The sequence below is a fragment of the Bidens hawaiensis genome, unplaced genomic scaffold, assembly GCF_021521415.1.
Source record: "Bidens hawaiensis isolate Kalapana, Puna unplaced genomic scaffold, B.hawaiensis_p1.1 tig00032385_1, whole genome shotgun sequence".
NCBI classification, from domain to species: domain Eukaryota; kingdom Viridiplantae; phylum Streptophyta; class Magnoliopsida; order Asterales; family Asteraceae; genus Bidens; species Bidens hawaiensis.
Genome location: NW_027495509.1, coordinates 1 through 17,140, shown reverse-complemented (window position 1 = coordinate 17,140; position 17,140 = coordinate 1). Strand labels below are relative to the sequence as shown.

Sequence of the window (17,140 nt, the reverse complement as noted above, 5' to 3'; positions counted from 1 at the left end):
TTGAGTTGTATCATGAAATATGTATTTTTATGCACCCACTGGGCTGTAAAACAGAATAGGTATTGCAAATTTGAACCTTATATTAACACACCTGCCAAGAATAAAGAATTAATGACTTCAAAATGTAAACGGTAATTTAGTAAAAACATAGAAATAAACACAAAAAAATGTCGTAGGAGCGACCAGTCAACCTTGAAAAAAAAAAACTCAAATTCAAGTTTTGTGTATTCGGGTTACTAGGGTTCACCGGTTTGGGGTGTTTTCTAACCATTATTCGAATAGATTACATGTTATCAGGCTCGGGTTTAATGTAGCGTTTCTTAGATGATCTGTGGTATTCGTCAGATATACCATCCGTTATCCATGAATCTTCCGTATGTTCATTCCATATTCCCCATCTCCACTTCAAACCAGGCCAACGAGCCATGCACTTAGACATAAAACTTTCAGATTTAGTAACACAAACATCACTATGGATGAGCAACAAGACCTCTAACAAGCCGACGCATTGGCCCAACACACAAGCAACATACAAGAAGGTCTCAGACGGGTTGACTAACAACAGATAGGCACAAAATTTTTTCAATCCTTTTCTCCCATCCAAAACAATATTGCAACCTTGTCGGTTCATACAAGCTTCTAATCCCAACCAAGAACCTGAATTCATACGTAGAGATCTCACATTTGGGAAAACCTTGAACACCTTGTCTATGGTCAATTTTGAATCCGGAGCGTCTCTTGGTGCATTGGTTAGTGAATACAATGTCAGGGTTTCTATTTTTGTGATCGGGAATTCTGAAAGTAAAGAGCCAATATGGAGAGAGTCCAACCGAAGTGTTTTTAAATTCTCAAACTTTGTGAAGGTGAATAATTCGCCTGCTTGGATAATGACGGGAAGGCGAAGATGAAATCAAGATAACAATGGAGCTTCAACATGAAGTTCAACCGGCACGGAAATTTCAAGTTTGAGTGTGATGAGGTTGGTGGTGATAAGAGTCAAAGATAATGGAGAACAAAAATATACATCCCAATGGCAGGCTTGGAGGCTAAGATGGCGGATCTTGGGATATCTAAGTCCGTTAACACATACCAAGTTAAGAACTTGAAGATTAGGGAAACACTTGTTCAGCTCGCTTAGGTGTTTGTCATATAAATTTGTCGAGTCAAGTGTCAAACTAGTTAGCATTGGCATTGGATTCAAATTGTGTGTAGATACATGTGCATGACCTAGCTTTAAGCTCACAAGATTATGACCTGCATGTATCAAAGAAAACAAAATGCCTTAGTCAAGCGAAAACAATCAAGTTAAACCACTACTAGAAAACAATACATTTTCCCACAAAAAGTTTCTACAAATTTCCTACGACAAATAATTCCCACAAATTTCAAACGACTTTTCAACCAAAAACAAATTATCTATAGTTTTGCTACATTTTTACAACAACATAGTGACAGTATGGTATTTCGTTGGTAAATTGTTGCTAACTTTTAAACAAAATCCAATAAAAAATATATTTATATAGACTTTTTAAGAATTTATATTGCATATTTGATTTTTTTTTGTTAAAATTAGTTTTTTCGTTGGAATTCTGTAGCAAACATTTTTGTATGAAAGTTGAAGAAAGTTTGCAACAATATATTTTTGTAGCAATTTTGTTTGAAAAGTTGTTGGAAAATAGTTGAAAATGATTTTCAAGCATGTGTTTTTCCAACTAACCTTTTTATTGGAAAAATGTTAGAAAGTGGGGCTTTCAACAAATTTCCTACGAACAATGTCGTAGAAAAATGCCTCATTTTCTAGTAGTGAACTGACCATTGCATTACCAAACAACTAATAATCATGATCATTGTTTATATAGAATTTAATAAACATATAAATTAACACGAACTTATAGTACGCAGAAATCAGCAGCAAAACATTCGACTTAAATTCACTCCATAGATTAATCGAAGAAACACCAGACATTGAAAGTGATTTCAATGATCCAGAAACCCTAGGAAACCAGGCCTTAACGAAAACCTCATCGGTGAGAATGAAACCATCGCCCCCTCTGGTGTCGATACTCACCGATCAACAGTTTCTAGTTTTGAAATAAGATCAAGAAAAATCTTCTTGAAAGAATTTGAATCCCTAGACCTTGAATTGATGTTTCTGCGATGAAGATGAATTGATCGAAGGCCTAGAAAAACAGTGTCGAAACCCTTGGAAGCGACCCGGCAGCGAGCAACGTCAGCCGAGTCATCGAGTAGACTCAGTATATGGAGAAGCAGTGAGTCATGGAGTTTGTCCATGGAAGCAATCACTTCGTTTGACCAGCTAGCCTGCTATCAAAACCTAATCCTAATAAGATATAAAATCCGTACTAAGTATTTTTAGATAACTAATTAATAATTTAAATTTCAAAACAATAGGATCATTGTGACTTTACAATTAATACTTTGAGAAAAAAATGGTTTCCATTTTAACAAGATTAAAATATGTATATCAATTAACATCCGTTCAAAAAAAACATTTATGCCAATTTGTTGTTGCGTCAACCATGCTGCATACATGGATTTCCCTTTGCTTCTAATTCCAATTTTCATGTTTTTGTTGCATTAATTTCATAATGACTTTTGCTCATAGTTTTGGTACAATTCCTTGATATTAATAATATCCTTAGACAATAAATGCTCTAACCCAATGCCAACCATGTAACATGTTGTTTGTACCTAAAATGTCACTTATCAACCCATGATCTTTTATAACCTCTATTAGCGAAACGGCTTCAGTTGGCAGCAAGTTCATAAAATGTTTTGAAACCGGACCGGCTGGTTCGACCGGAACCTGTAGGCATTCCGGTCCGGTGCACACAATATAACCATTTGACGGTTTGTAGTCCGACCGGAACCGGTGAGCCACCAGTTGAACCGGTAAAACCTTGGTTTTGTTAAATAAAAGAATTTGTTAACGCTGGGATCAAACCAAGGCCATTCCAAGATGAAATGTTCAACAAACACCCCATTAGCCAATCAACCAACCATAATTTGTGTGTATATAGTTGAAATATAAATCCTATACAGCGAATATAAACATTTAAATAGACATGAAAGTTGTTTGTTATTATTTTATATATATATATAAATTATATATGTATATATAAATACTGAGTGTGTATATGTGTGTGTTTTTTATATTATTTTTGGCGTCATACGGGTCAACGTCCGGTCTGAACTCTCGAGTTCCGACCTGTGAATCGATAAGACGTTCGGGTCGATATCTAGTCGGGGTCTGAAAACATTACATTTTAGTACTACATATCAAGATATTAGGAAAAAAATACCTTTCTAAACAATGCCTAGTTCCTTTGACTTTTCCATTCCTGTTGAGTTAATACCTCCCCAAACCTTAAAATTTAACCACTTGAAGTTCGGATTTCCACTCTAATCTCTTCTCATATCCCTAAACATTAAACATTTAATTATACTAAAAATCACTACATTTTCTCTTTACTTTTCAACTAAATAATACTTTTCTATACATTTACCATTATATTTCTCTCACCTTTGTAGGTCCTAGAGATGGGATCAAACAACTTGTTCTTGGATCAATCACCTTGTAAGCTAGCGGAAATCACTCACAACTAAACCGAGATCTCAGATCTTGTTAGGTTTGGATTATTACCGTAGAGAGTAGAGAGAGTTAGTGGAAAAATAAGATTAGAAATGTCAAAAGTTGTCTCTAGCATGTGCATGCTTCACCTTTTATAGGTGAAGGCATCCCATGCTAGGTTTCTATTATTACGGCTCAATGGGCTCAACATAGATGGCCTCGAGCCCAAACATACATAGACAAAACGAAAGCTAATAAATTACATCGTGACTTGATCGTAATAATACAAAAGACTATTTATCAAAAAGACCCACTACAATCTCCCTCTAGTCTTTAGTATTATTTTTTCAGATTCGTCTTTAGTCGGTCTCATACTCGAGGGGGGGGGGGGGGAGTCATAATCAAATAGTTGATTGCCAACAAGGTATCGAACACACCTTTTGAACTTCTCAACTATTTTGTCTGTGTTGTCCATTCGAATGTCTTCAACTGTGGACAAAGGAGAATTGTAAAGCTTCAATAAATCCTCCTTGCTTAGACCCGCCAACTCATGCTCTTCAAAGAATATGAGTGCGTGCATGTTCTCACAGTGAAAGACCACCTCCCCGAACCTGTTGTCGAACTCCCAGTCAATGAATTCATGGAGGATATTGGGCTTGAACGGTTCTCAATGGTAGACTGGCTGCCTTGATATTTCGGCATTTTGTACCTCCATGCCTTTCTCTTTTTTCCGGTGGATGGATTGAATTTGGTTAGATGCAAATAAGATATCATCTTGTTAAGCTTGAGATTGGGGTAGTCTTCCTTCCATTCCCTGCTCAGAAACCGCATAAATCGTCCCTTTAACTCCTTCACTGAAGCATCGTGACCCACAATTCTTCGAAAGTAGTTCATGTCAAGTTCATACAAAGTATGCATGTCGTTGTAATGCATGTAGGCCCGTCTCCGTTAGCACTTCTGATAACCCATGTTTTGCTATCAGTGTGCCACTTGCAGTAAAGAATGGGAGAGTCATCGTGGTACTGGTAGTTTTAACACCTGACGCCTGCATTTATGCCGATGTTGAAAATTTCTTCTGGCACGTGAGAAGCTTCATCCATACTTGATGGGAGAGCTACCATGGTAACAGGCTCTCGAACCTATGGTAACAGGCTCTCGAACCTGTTCTTCGATAGCATGATCTGGCGTGTTCGAATTCAGGGAGTAGTTTATTCCATTGTCAAAACTTATTTTCTCTAGAGAGTGGGTACCGACAAGTTCATCAACAGTAAATATAGACCTGAACTCGTCTTCAACAACAACGTCTCGTTCTCTTGTTTTCTTAGCGTGATCACCAGACATGGGATCATCACGTGGCATATCATCATGTGGAGCAGTTTGTTTGCCCGCTCCACTTCCACCACCAACACCTGCACCTCCATCACCATCACCATTATTTCTATCCGAGTTATCATCATCACATGGCTTATCAAACCTATCATGAGGTTTGTCTTCATCATGCTTCTCCTCATCATCCTCACTATCTTCCTCCTCAATCTCCTCCTCGCCATCATTTCCTTCAACCACGGTTTCTCCAACAACCGGAGTAACCACAAGAGCCCTTTAGTACCAACAACACTGAAATTCACAATCGTGCCAACTACAGTTGTGTCACCACCAGTAACGGCAACACCAGCTCCACTTCCACTAGCACCGGCAGCACCAACACCACTTGAACCAATATCGGTATCATCCACAAAAGACCAACCTTTCTTATTTTTCTTCCCATCATCTTCATCATCGGAATTCACCCAACTTCCAAAGACGACACCGAGACGAGCCTTGAGATTTTCAACATCCTGATCAGTCATCTTACATATTTCAGAGGCAGTAAGGTATTTACCAGCTAGATCTTCATTTAGCTTGACTTGAGCCTCATTAAGACGGCTATGCTCCTCCAACCTTGTTTTCAACCGATCGATCTCAGACCTGAGTTTGGTATTCTAAGCTATCAAAGTTCCAATAGTTCTCGAAGACCACTATTAATTCTCAAGGAACCTAATCCTTGACTCTAACCGCTCCATCTGAAGCCTTAATGTGTCAACCTCTACTTCCAACTCACTTCTCAAGCTTGTTTCAATACGATAAGACATTGACAAGTCACTCTCAAGGTAAGAATCCCTTGATTCAAGTCTCAACATATCATCATGACTCTCAGTTGTAGTTAGTGATTGAATTGTCAACAAGGTTTGCTGACATCAGTTCATCTTTGGATAGTCTCAATACATAATCGTTCACTTTCAATGAGAGCTTTGTCAGGCATTCTCTAGACTCGTCATCCTTTCCATCAACACAACTTTCTCTTTCTCAACTTCCACACCCTTCTTATTTTGATTTTTCACGTACTCGATCATAACTTTTTCCCTCTTAGCACACTTAGCGTTTTATTCCTCCAGAGCTTGAATCCTATCGAGGATATGATCCGTGTATACCAGAGCCTTCTTAAATCTATCACTGGACAGAGGGATGGCTGAATTGATTGGGGATATAGGGGAGATTATGGGTGAGCCATGTAGTTTTCTTGGAGTGTGTGTGGGTTTGGTTTTGGGTTTGGGCGTTGGTACATGGACTTGCTTGTCTTTCATGGCAGCCATAGTGCGGGACATGGTAGTGGGTGAGGCAATGTGAGGGTTGATTTGGGTGGTTTGGTGGTTTGGGTGGAGGTGTAGTAGTTATTTGGGGTGGTTGTGTGGTGGTATGTTTCATAGTGTAAGAATGATATTTTACCTTTAAAGAAGTTGGTACCTTTGAGGAGGCGGGCCTCTTGGAGTCCCCAGCTTTCCTTAAACGCTTCAACGGCTGTTCGAGTTCCTCATTTTCTTCTGTTTGTTGAGATAACCCACCAGCAGAAGGCTTTCTAGGAGCCTTTCTTTTCTTTTCTGCCTTCCTATTATTTCTTCTCTCGACCTCAACCTTTGCCTCAGTCTCAGAAGCCTCATCATTAGGCTCTTCAACTTGTTCTTCCTCACTGTCATCATCATCATCATCATCATCATCATATCCACCATCATCATAATCACCTTCTTCACCATTATCTTCATCATCCTTCTGTTGTCTATGCCAGTTCTTGCAATGTCTTGCAAGGTGAGATGGGTTACCACACACAAAACAATATTTTCTCTTAGGAGTGCTATAGATCTTATAAAAAACCGTAATATGGTTGATGTAGTGATAAAGGTGATCATTTGAATGGAACATGACTGTGATCTTCAAACGATTTGTGATCTCGATCATCAAAAGCATTGTGTAATATGAATCAACATAACTTGGTTGATGATGACAATAGTAGTTATTGTCACATAAGTTATATGATTGGGGGTTCTTAAGTAATTAGTTGTTTGATAAAAGAATCGTTTACTTGGTGGAACATATTTACACTAAGTGCTTGTCTTTTCATTTTCAAAAACCTTGTTTTTACTAATATTATCCTCAGGCTTACAACTTGATAATGAACAACTTGATGTGTTCACATCATCATGGCTTTTCAAGTTGTTACAATTTCAACAAAAGTTCCATCATAAACAGTCTCACAATCACTATCTGAAATAACATCAACATTTTCATTCCAAATAACATGAGAAGTGCCAACATCAACACTCTCATAAGTTACATCATCATACGAAGATGAAGATAATGTGTTTTGCATGGAAATATAATTGTTATTATTACAGATAGAGTTGGTAAATGATGATTTTAAATTCACATTAGAAACAAAATGTGAATTTGACACTCTTTTCTTGTCACAACTCATGTCCTTTTCCACCGACCCACTTTCTTTTACACAACCTGCTACACAAGATGAATCACTATTAGAATCAACAACAGGCATAGTCAATGGATCAACTTTTTTTTGAAACAGAGGAAACAATTATCTTTGGCTTTGGTACATGACCTACTCTATAGACCATTTAATCCTCGGGAGGGGTATTAAAACTAAAGTGAGGTAGGGATGTATAATTATTACTAAAATGTGGTGGAATTGCAGCATGTTCGTATCCCAAACCTGTCTTTTGTTTTCAACCCATGTGTGCTCCAATGATGCCATTTAACTTATTAAACGCCATTTCAATTTTGTGTACAATTATTTTCTTTGCGATAGCTCTAGTTCTAGTTTATCAATTTTAGCATTTAAATCAAATTTCCGTTTCCCATGAAATTCGACTGTCTTATTAGACTCAAGAAACAAATTTACATGCAATTTTGCCACGTCGTTGTGATGAGTTTTGATCCTTGTAGTGTATATCTTATCAAACTTCTTATATATATCATTCAGATGTTTAAAGCATAGGTTTTATCTAATTAATTAATGCAGCATTATGAGTTACATAGTTTTCTACTTTATCAATACAATCTTGAGAGCAAAGATATTTGTGTACCTCAGGAATTTCAGGAGTGCCTTGGTTTCCTCCTGGAGCAGTGTTGGAAGAAGCTTGATCTCCGTTCATGAAACCATTCTAGCAAAGTTCAAAGGATTCATTAGCTCACCAAATTGACCCTCCCTTGTCTGGATGCTTCATCAGACTGGATGATCGTTTGAGCCTGAGCATGAGTTCCTTTTAGTTGAGCCTCGTTGACCGATTCGTGGAACTCTTTGACCTAAACTTTGACCCATTGGTTTCTTGTCATTTTCTTCCCATATTCACTATCAGACACTTTAGTGATCTTAACATCATTTGCAGTCTTATATGGGTTGGTACACTCTCTTGCAAAGTGTCTCGTTTCGTTGTAGTTGTAGTAATGGAGCTTGTCTTTGTCAAACCCAATGCTTTTGCTGTTGGAGTCTCTGAAGCTAGACTTCCCATATTTCTTCATGAAGTTTGTGGCCATGTGAACTATCATGGCCGTGTGATACATGATGTCACACCCCGACCAAAGGCGGAACATGCCGGGGTGCAACGTGATTGGACAAATACACAAGACACTATTTAAAGTGAGAATATTCATTTAACTCATTTTATTTCAACAAATCGATAAACAACACTTCTCGTCTACACAAACAAACTGAATACAAGTAATAATTATATTGTTTGTTTTGCTAATATCCTAAAGGTCTTGGTAACGTTTTCCGTCAAGCACTCGAGTCAACAAAAGTCAAACCTGTAACATTTCATAAAATAAAGTTTGTCAACACAAAGGTTGGTGAGCAATTCATAAGTTTGAGCATATAAGTGTATAGTATGAAAATCCACAAAACTTGTCTACAAAACAATAAATAAGAGCTATAAACTGGAATAAATAGTTATCGCTAAACAAGATAGCGACACCTAGCTATTGGCAATTAGTCTAGGATTTTATGACAGTTGCTAATAAGCTTACATTAGCACCACCTAACTACAAGGGGATGCCGAGTAGTCTAGGATTTATAGTTATCGTCAATAGCATACGTTAACGACACCTTGCCATTGCCAAATGGTATAGGATTTATAGTTTCACCATCCAAAAGCTGTAAACACATAGTCAAATAAGCATACAACACCAAATCGAGCAATTATTCAAGTAAGGTATACAATCATGTTTGTGGGTTGAAGATGCAAGTAATTAAAGCATTTAGTTTGATAAGTATGAAATGTCACCCCAAAACGAAAGATAGAAAAAGGGGTATGAAAGTACTCACCTCGATTGATGAACCGATAAATAAATAGATAAATAAATAAAGCTCGAACGGTAAACGAACAGATCCGACTTGAAACGATAAACATCTTAGCTAAAATAAATAATGTAATATATATTAATGAACTTGAAGCCATAATGAAACTATATTGGAAACATTGAATGAGACGGTTCGGTTGTTAATCGGGTTACCGGTTAATTTGTTAACGATTAAGGACTCACACTTAATTGATAATTAAAATAAAAATAATATTATTTTATTGAGGCTTTTAATTAGCTAAACTAATATTAAAAAGGACAAGACGGGTTTTTAATCAATGGTTCGGTTTTATAAAAAAAATGAATTGATAATCAAGTTTATAATAATATTATTAATGATAATGATAGTAATGATAATAATAGTTTTAGAACATGTTATGAATATATATATATATATATATATATATATATAGATAGATATATAAGATAATAATGATAATAAAAATGATAATAATAATAATAACAATTATTATTATTAATAATAATAATAAATAATATTGATAGTAAATAATGATATTATACTCGATGTCAGTTTGATTTCTAAACGAATTCATAAAATAGCTATAATGATATTATTGTTAATAATTGATGATAATAATATGAAGATAATAATAATATGATCTTTAATAATATTAATAACTTTAATATTATAATAATAATAATGATAATAATAATAGTTTTGTTAATAGATAATAGTAATAATAATAATATTAATAATCTTGTTAATAATAATAATAATACTATATCTAGTTAATAATAATAATCTTTACGTATTTATGTTAATGCTAATAGTAATAATAAATTTATTAAGTATAACAAGAAACAATACCAAAAACCGATCTAGGATGACCCGAACCCGAGACCTCTAATTTAACAAACGTACCAACCAAACCGAACCAAAATAACTAAACCCAAGAACTTATTATATCCATTTCCCGGGTATTCATCTTTTACCCAATTCATACCAACAATGCAAACCCAATTTGTTTCAAAGTATTTGACCAAAAACATAACCGATACTACCAAGCCAATTATTAACAATCTAATTCCGACAAATCGATATTTGAAAGATTAACAATACCAAACCCCAAATTATATACCTTTTTCGTGTTCACGAGTCGTGGTTCGATATCGGGAAGCAAACGAACCGAACCCGCTGGAGACGAAGCAACAACAGCCGCCGGAAAACGAAGGCTGAGAGAGAGAGAGCTGCGAGAGAGATAACACGGAGAGAGAGAGAGAGAGAGATAGAGTGAGCCGAGAGAGATAGAGAGAAAGAGAGAAAGCCGAGAGAGATAGAGAGAGAGAAAGAGAAAGTAGAGAGAGACAGAGAGGTAGAGAAAGAGAGAGGGAGCGACTGAGAAAGAGAGTTGCGGGACGGAGTGACCACGGCGGCCGGTTTTCCGGTCGCCGGAAAAGCGAAGGAGGGGAGGCTCTGTAAGGCCCCGTTACCGGTAACCCTACTTTCTTGTTGGATTTACTCATAAACACAGTTCTAAATATCAGAGTTAATTAAAACATTTACGCGGAATATAAAACTTTCATAAAACTTTACATAATTCATAACTTGTCTCAAAACATTTATTGTCCTTCACATTAAAGCATTAAAATTAACACATCATAGGTCTTCAGATGCCAGATTCTTGTTCAGTGCCATGTGTCTCCTCAAGCGAGCTGCCTCATCCTACTCACCTGCGTGCATACTAAAAGTCAGCTACGCTGAGTGAGTTCTAGATAATCACATAATCATACCATTCACATAACATTATATTCTTTCATTCATACTTTTATACTTTCATACTTTCTTACATTCGTACTTTCTTACTTTCTTACATTCATACTTTCTTACTTTCTTACATTCATACTTTCTTACTTTCATACCTTATGTTATAAAGAGCATTACGCCCTACATTCCTCGAGTATTATTAGGGCTCGGTACCCTCTTTCCTCGAGTATTATTAGGGCTCGGTACCCTCTTTCCTCGAGTATTATTAGGGCTCGGTACCCTCTTTCCTCGAGTATTATTAGGGCTCGGTACCCTCTTTCCTCGAGTATTATTAGGGCTCGGTACCCTCTTTCCTCGAATATTAGTAGGGTTCGGTTCCCTAGTTCTCGAATATTAGTAGGGTTCGATTCCCTCTTCGTTACCATACAACCATACATCATACCTCGAGTATTATTAGGGCTCGGTACCCTTTTCGTAACCATACAACCATACATTATCATTTCTTTCTTCTATTATCTCTATCATGTTCATACACATAAACATACATAACATACTTACCTTATACATAGCGTTACAACCTGACAGTACGTGCAATATCCGAAGATCGTTCACGTACCATCAAGCAATCATTCATACATTTCACGTTATCCACATAAGGCATACACTTATCTCTTAGGATAAGCGTATTAACAAACATATTGAGTATGCACACAGCCCCGAAAACATAACACATAAATGGGGCTAGAAACTCACCTGAACACGGTTACGTTCTCCGTTGATCGTAATCCCTTTCTTCAGTTGTGCACGGCTGACTGTATAACAAGTATACATATCAATTTAACTATCACTACTTACAACATCTTTCTAGTCTTAATTACTACCCACAACGAACGGGGGTCCGGGGGCAGCGCCCCTGGCAGCGGGGTCTATGGGCGGCAGCCCCTAGCAGGGTCCAAGGGGCAGAGCCCCTGGCTGGGGTCGAGCTGCCAGGTCAGCTTGGAAAAATTTTATTTTCGATAACTGCCTTAACACATTTTCCATTAGGTTTTTAATTTATTTTCTAAAAGAACTTCACTTCAGGCGAAGTTAAACCTCAGGCGAACTTGGCTTCAGGCGAAGTTAAACCTTAGGCGAACTTGGCTTCAGGCGAAGTTAAACCTTAGGCGAACTTGGCTTCAGGCGAAGTTATCCTTAGGCGAACTTGGCTTCAGGCGAAGTTATCCTTAGGCGAACTTGGCTTCAGGCGAAGTTATCCTTAGGCGAAGTTACGCTTGAAGGCGAAGTTACGCTTGAAGGCGAAGTTCATCAGGCGAACTTAATCTTGCAGGCGAAGTTATCGCGCTGCAGATATGTTTGCCCATAAATCCTTCGTTTCTTAGCCAAATAACTCGATTTTGGTACCCACGGAATCGTATGATCGGCGCCTACAAATCCCAACCATCAAATCGGCCTAAAATCGACGTTTTAGGGTCCGATTTGGGCAGTTTGGGTTTCGGGTCCGGTTAACCCATCCAATCCTAACCATTTCCAGTAATATTAGCTTTGTTGGATTTGTTCTTACCTTACCAACTCAGATCTATCAACAAAATCTCGGTTCTCAGCTTCGAATCTTGATCGGTTAGAATGTGTGTGTTTTGAGTGTGTGAAGAAATAGATGTAAATGAAGATATGGTTGGGATTTTGGGGGTATTTATATCCCTGAAATCCCATTCTTATTTAACCCATCTCAATTAATCCAAGTCCATAACCCACATCCATTACCCAACACTAGCCCGACCCATACCAACTCATATTCTATTATTTATTTCCTAATAACTCGGGTAAACTTTCTCTCTAATATTAAGTAATATAATTAATATTATCTTGAAATTTCGGGATGTTACAGGCTCGCCGGAAAACGAAGGGAGAAAGGGGAGGGTGGTGGCTGCGGTGAACAGGGGAGAGTGAGGTGGTGGCCGACAGCTTCTTCGCCGGAAATCGGTTGGGGTGTGGCGGCTGGTGGTTATAATAAAAATAGGGTTAGGGTTTTTAATATATATATGGTATATAAATGTTACATTTTAGCCCCTCAAGTTCTAATTGTTTTACAAAAAGGGTATAAAACGTAATAAAAGTTAATATAGGTTCAAAAATGGCAAGGATTACCCCTTACAACTTATAAACTAATTTTTATGTTTAATGAACAACAATTTGTACACGCCTACATGACGGGTTTGAAGTATAACTTTTTAAAATAAAGCGTGAAAGAAAATCGAAATCCGAATTTGACGAATGTCACAGTATCCCCAACTTTTTGGAAATTTCGTCCCGAAATTAAAATAAACTTAAAGAAAAGTAATTATTAACGAATGTTGTCTTTAGTAAATTAATTGCATGAACAAATTTTAAGCAAACGAATAACGTCAAATCCTAGCATAACTCGAAAAAAAGAGCTACAAATGAGAACATAATAAAGACACTTATATATAGGAAGTACCAGCGGCGTATCCACCATGCCTTTATCACGATTCGCATTTCCATCGTTTTTTTTGCCATCATCCTTAGGTCTGAGTTATCGCACACAACCATACTTACCATGGCTTCCATACGGGGATTCCGATAATTAAGTGTGCACCCATAATTATTTCGATCGCCGTATGGTCCACATGGTTCATTCCATTGTGTGGTTTAAGAGACATATTTATTTTGAAATCTTTAAATAATAGATGTGTAAATAAATTTGTTGAATTTTTACCAATATTGACCAAAACAGTACTAGTGGTTGAGAATTTCGGGATTGACTTTTTAGTAAGTAGGAAAATGGGATAAATAAATGAAACAGTTAAAATCTTAGAGTATAATCAAGGTGAAAATAACTATTTGGTTTAAATAAGTAAAGACGATCAAATAAATAAAATCCATGGTAAAAATTACGAAACGGGATTTAAAGTCAAATGTCCTCAAGATAGTTACCAAAGTTTATAAATCGAGGTAATAATAAAATTGATAAGATGAAACTCGATAGATAGAAATGAAAAGTCCAATAAATGATCACATAGAGTTAGGATAAAACGATTATACAACTTACAATAACGTCGTATGATGAATTTCACACGTGAACACACTTGAGGTTATAAGTATTTTAGGATATGATTACATGAAATGTGATAACATGAGAATGAGGTGAGTTTCTTTGGGGTGACGCATACGTGCATCAATATAAATAAAAAAGCATTAGATTAACAAACAAAACAATCGATGAAATGTGATAAAACTTGAATACGACCACTATTGTGAAACCATTTATATAATCGTCATTATAATAACGGTTTCTAATAGCGCCAAAACTTGTAGACAGCCACACATAGGCCGTTAATAGATTAGATGAAATAATATAGAATAAGGTATAAAATCGAGTTTACATAAATTCTCAAATATAACAACATAGTCATGAAAATATCGTTTAAAAGATAAACGATATTTTTGGCGAAGTTAAAGTTTTGAAAGTATTACACAAATTGTATTGAATAGCTTGGATTCGGTCAAATTAAACACCAAAATGAAATCTCATGTGCATAAAGTTACCATTGAAACATCTCATCAATGGGAAAGAAAATCGCAATAATAGTGAGACTCGATTAAATGACAAAATAGGTAAATCGCGTTTTCTATGTTCATTGGAAATATAAGAATAACATCGAAATGAAATCTCAAGTAAAGTCGTTTTATTGTTTCCAAGAAAATGAATATAATAATATCAAGATATCGCGGTATCGCTGGCTAAAGAAAGGTTTTTATCTTTATCAAAAGTAAATCTTGTAAGTCCAATTTGTTAAAGGAGTTTGTATACATAGAGTTATTGTGATGAAAATAAAATATATAAAGTGATGATGCTTGCGATAATAAGAGGTAATAGTCGCGTAAGTTGTTATTGAGTAAAAATTTGTGTTACAATATAAAATATTCATAGGCGCGTCTCAAAAGATTTGCAAAGCCATGATCATTGAGTTTATGCAATATGGTGAAAGTTGTAAATTTTAATTTTTTTACTGAATAAACCCCGCATTCATCATTCAGAATGAAACCTCGTATTTATAAAGTTATTAAGAGGTTCATCACCTTAGGTGACAATATTTAAAATCTTGAAATCATACATATAATCGTTTAAGAATCTTTGAAAGCAATTCCTCATAATCAAATTTTTGTTGTCATGACAATATTACATTTTACAAAGATAATTTATAAGATATGGACATAACATGTAAAACCGTTAATCTTGAAAGAGTTTATAATCTATAAGTGATTATTTGAACACATGAGGTTGTTATACGTACACTAGTTGTATGTAGGTATACATACATACATATATGTATATATATATATATATATATATAAATTAAGGGTAAACGAAACTTGCGTGTGTATGGATAGGTTTTAGGCTTTGAATAGTGAATCGTTTGGGAATTTGGTGAGGAGTGAGTGTGTTTAGGTCTTTTGAGTGGGTTAGGCTTGGATGATTTGTGTGAGTAGTGGTTGGGCTAATAGGTGAGGTTTTGCTTATTTGAGCTCGCGTTAAGTTGATGGGTTGGATAATTCGGGTTAAGTTGATAGGTTAGATAATTTTTTTTATCTTGGTTAGTTTGGGTTGAGGTTTGGTCTCTACATGTATTTCGTAAGGAGTGTTTGGGTTACTATTTTGACATCAACACTATGGTTGGATGGAAGCGGTGTGGGCGATATGGTTTAGATTTGACATAGTATGGGTCGAAGGGTTTTGAGTCTTAGTTGGGTAAACTTTGGTTTGTATATGTTTCAAGGAATTTGTGGGTGTGTTTGTCGGTGTCTTTGAAGTATTAGGATAGTGAGTTTGATAGGTTTTCGTGGCGTAGAAGTGTCGGTAGTTAGGGCCTTTTGTGGGGTTGATTTTGTATATCTTGGACTTGCATGGGGTTTGAGTAGGTGTGGATATACTTTTGGATGTTTAGGTTTCGTTCATATTGAGGAAAGATTTGATGTGCGCGGGAAATTTTTAAAGTTGAATGGTGGTTTGATTTAAGGCGGTAGTTTGGGATGGGATACGGGTGTTTGGGAACTTGTGGTTGTGTATAGGGAGGTTTTTTTTACTAGTAATAAATATTAATGTGAAAATATCATAATTTTATAACTAATGTATGAAGCATCCATGAAAATTTTAATAATTAAAGTTACGAGTTAATATATGTATAAATATATATGTTATATAAATAGAATTTCTTGAGATCCGGAGCGCGTGAATCACACAAATTTTTATAAAGGTTAAAATAAATTTATTTATTTATTGCTTATGGGAAAATTTAAAATACGTAAATTGAATGTTAAAATTTGTTATGAGGTTTCAATATTAAATGATGAATGTCGTCTTGGAAATATAAAGTTGCGAACTGAAATCTTTTTTTTTTTTTTTTTTTTTTTTTGTACAAGGACTTTAAAAATTTAAAGTTTATATAATAGAATATTTACTTGAAAGTTGAGGTGAAATTTATCATAAAACTTTTTTTTAATATGATGAACTCTATAAAATAAGATTTTCGTTTGTAACTCGTCTTAATGAAAATAAATGACATATTAAAAATTATTATGTATCGATCAAACTCTATATATACATATATTTATTTATTTATTTTCCTTTTTATAACGAAGAGATTTTTAATGAACGAAATTGCAATAAAAAAAATTCTTGTGAAATCAAAATGAGAAAATTGGTGTAAAACTCTACCATATAAAATCGAAATATAAAAGAATTATTAACAATGTAAAATTACCTTTATAAATGAAAACTTGTGATAAGGATTTATAATAATATAAAGTGAAAAATGGTTTAGATTTTTGAAACGTAATAATAATGTTTTTAAAATTTAAAGGTGGAAAAATCGCGCATGAACCACCATGACTTGATATTCCGACACTAAAACCTTTTTACAAAACTACCACGTTGGGGTCTAAACATGTGCACGAAATCATCGCGACTTTTTTCTTGTTTTAGACTCAAATAACAATGATAACACAATAAATCGAGATACAACGTCATGCCAAAACACTAGTCCACGAAATCACCGTAGTCCTATTGTTTTAACACCCAAAAATTAGGATGGCGAACGGAACACTCGCATTCGACT

At 35.6% G+C, this 17,140-nt stretch overlaps 1 pseudogene; it reads right to left on the bottom strand.

The window, feature by feature from the left end:
* Window positions 1-260: 260 nt before the first annotated feature.
* On the bottom strand, window positions 261-2,292 carry LOC143583396 (F-box/LRR-repeat protein At4g29420-like; annotated as a pseudogene).
* Window positions 2,293-17,140: the final 14,848 nt, after the last annotated feature.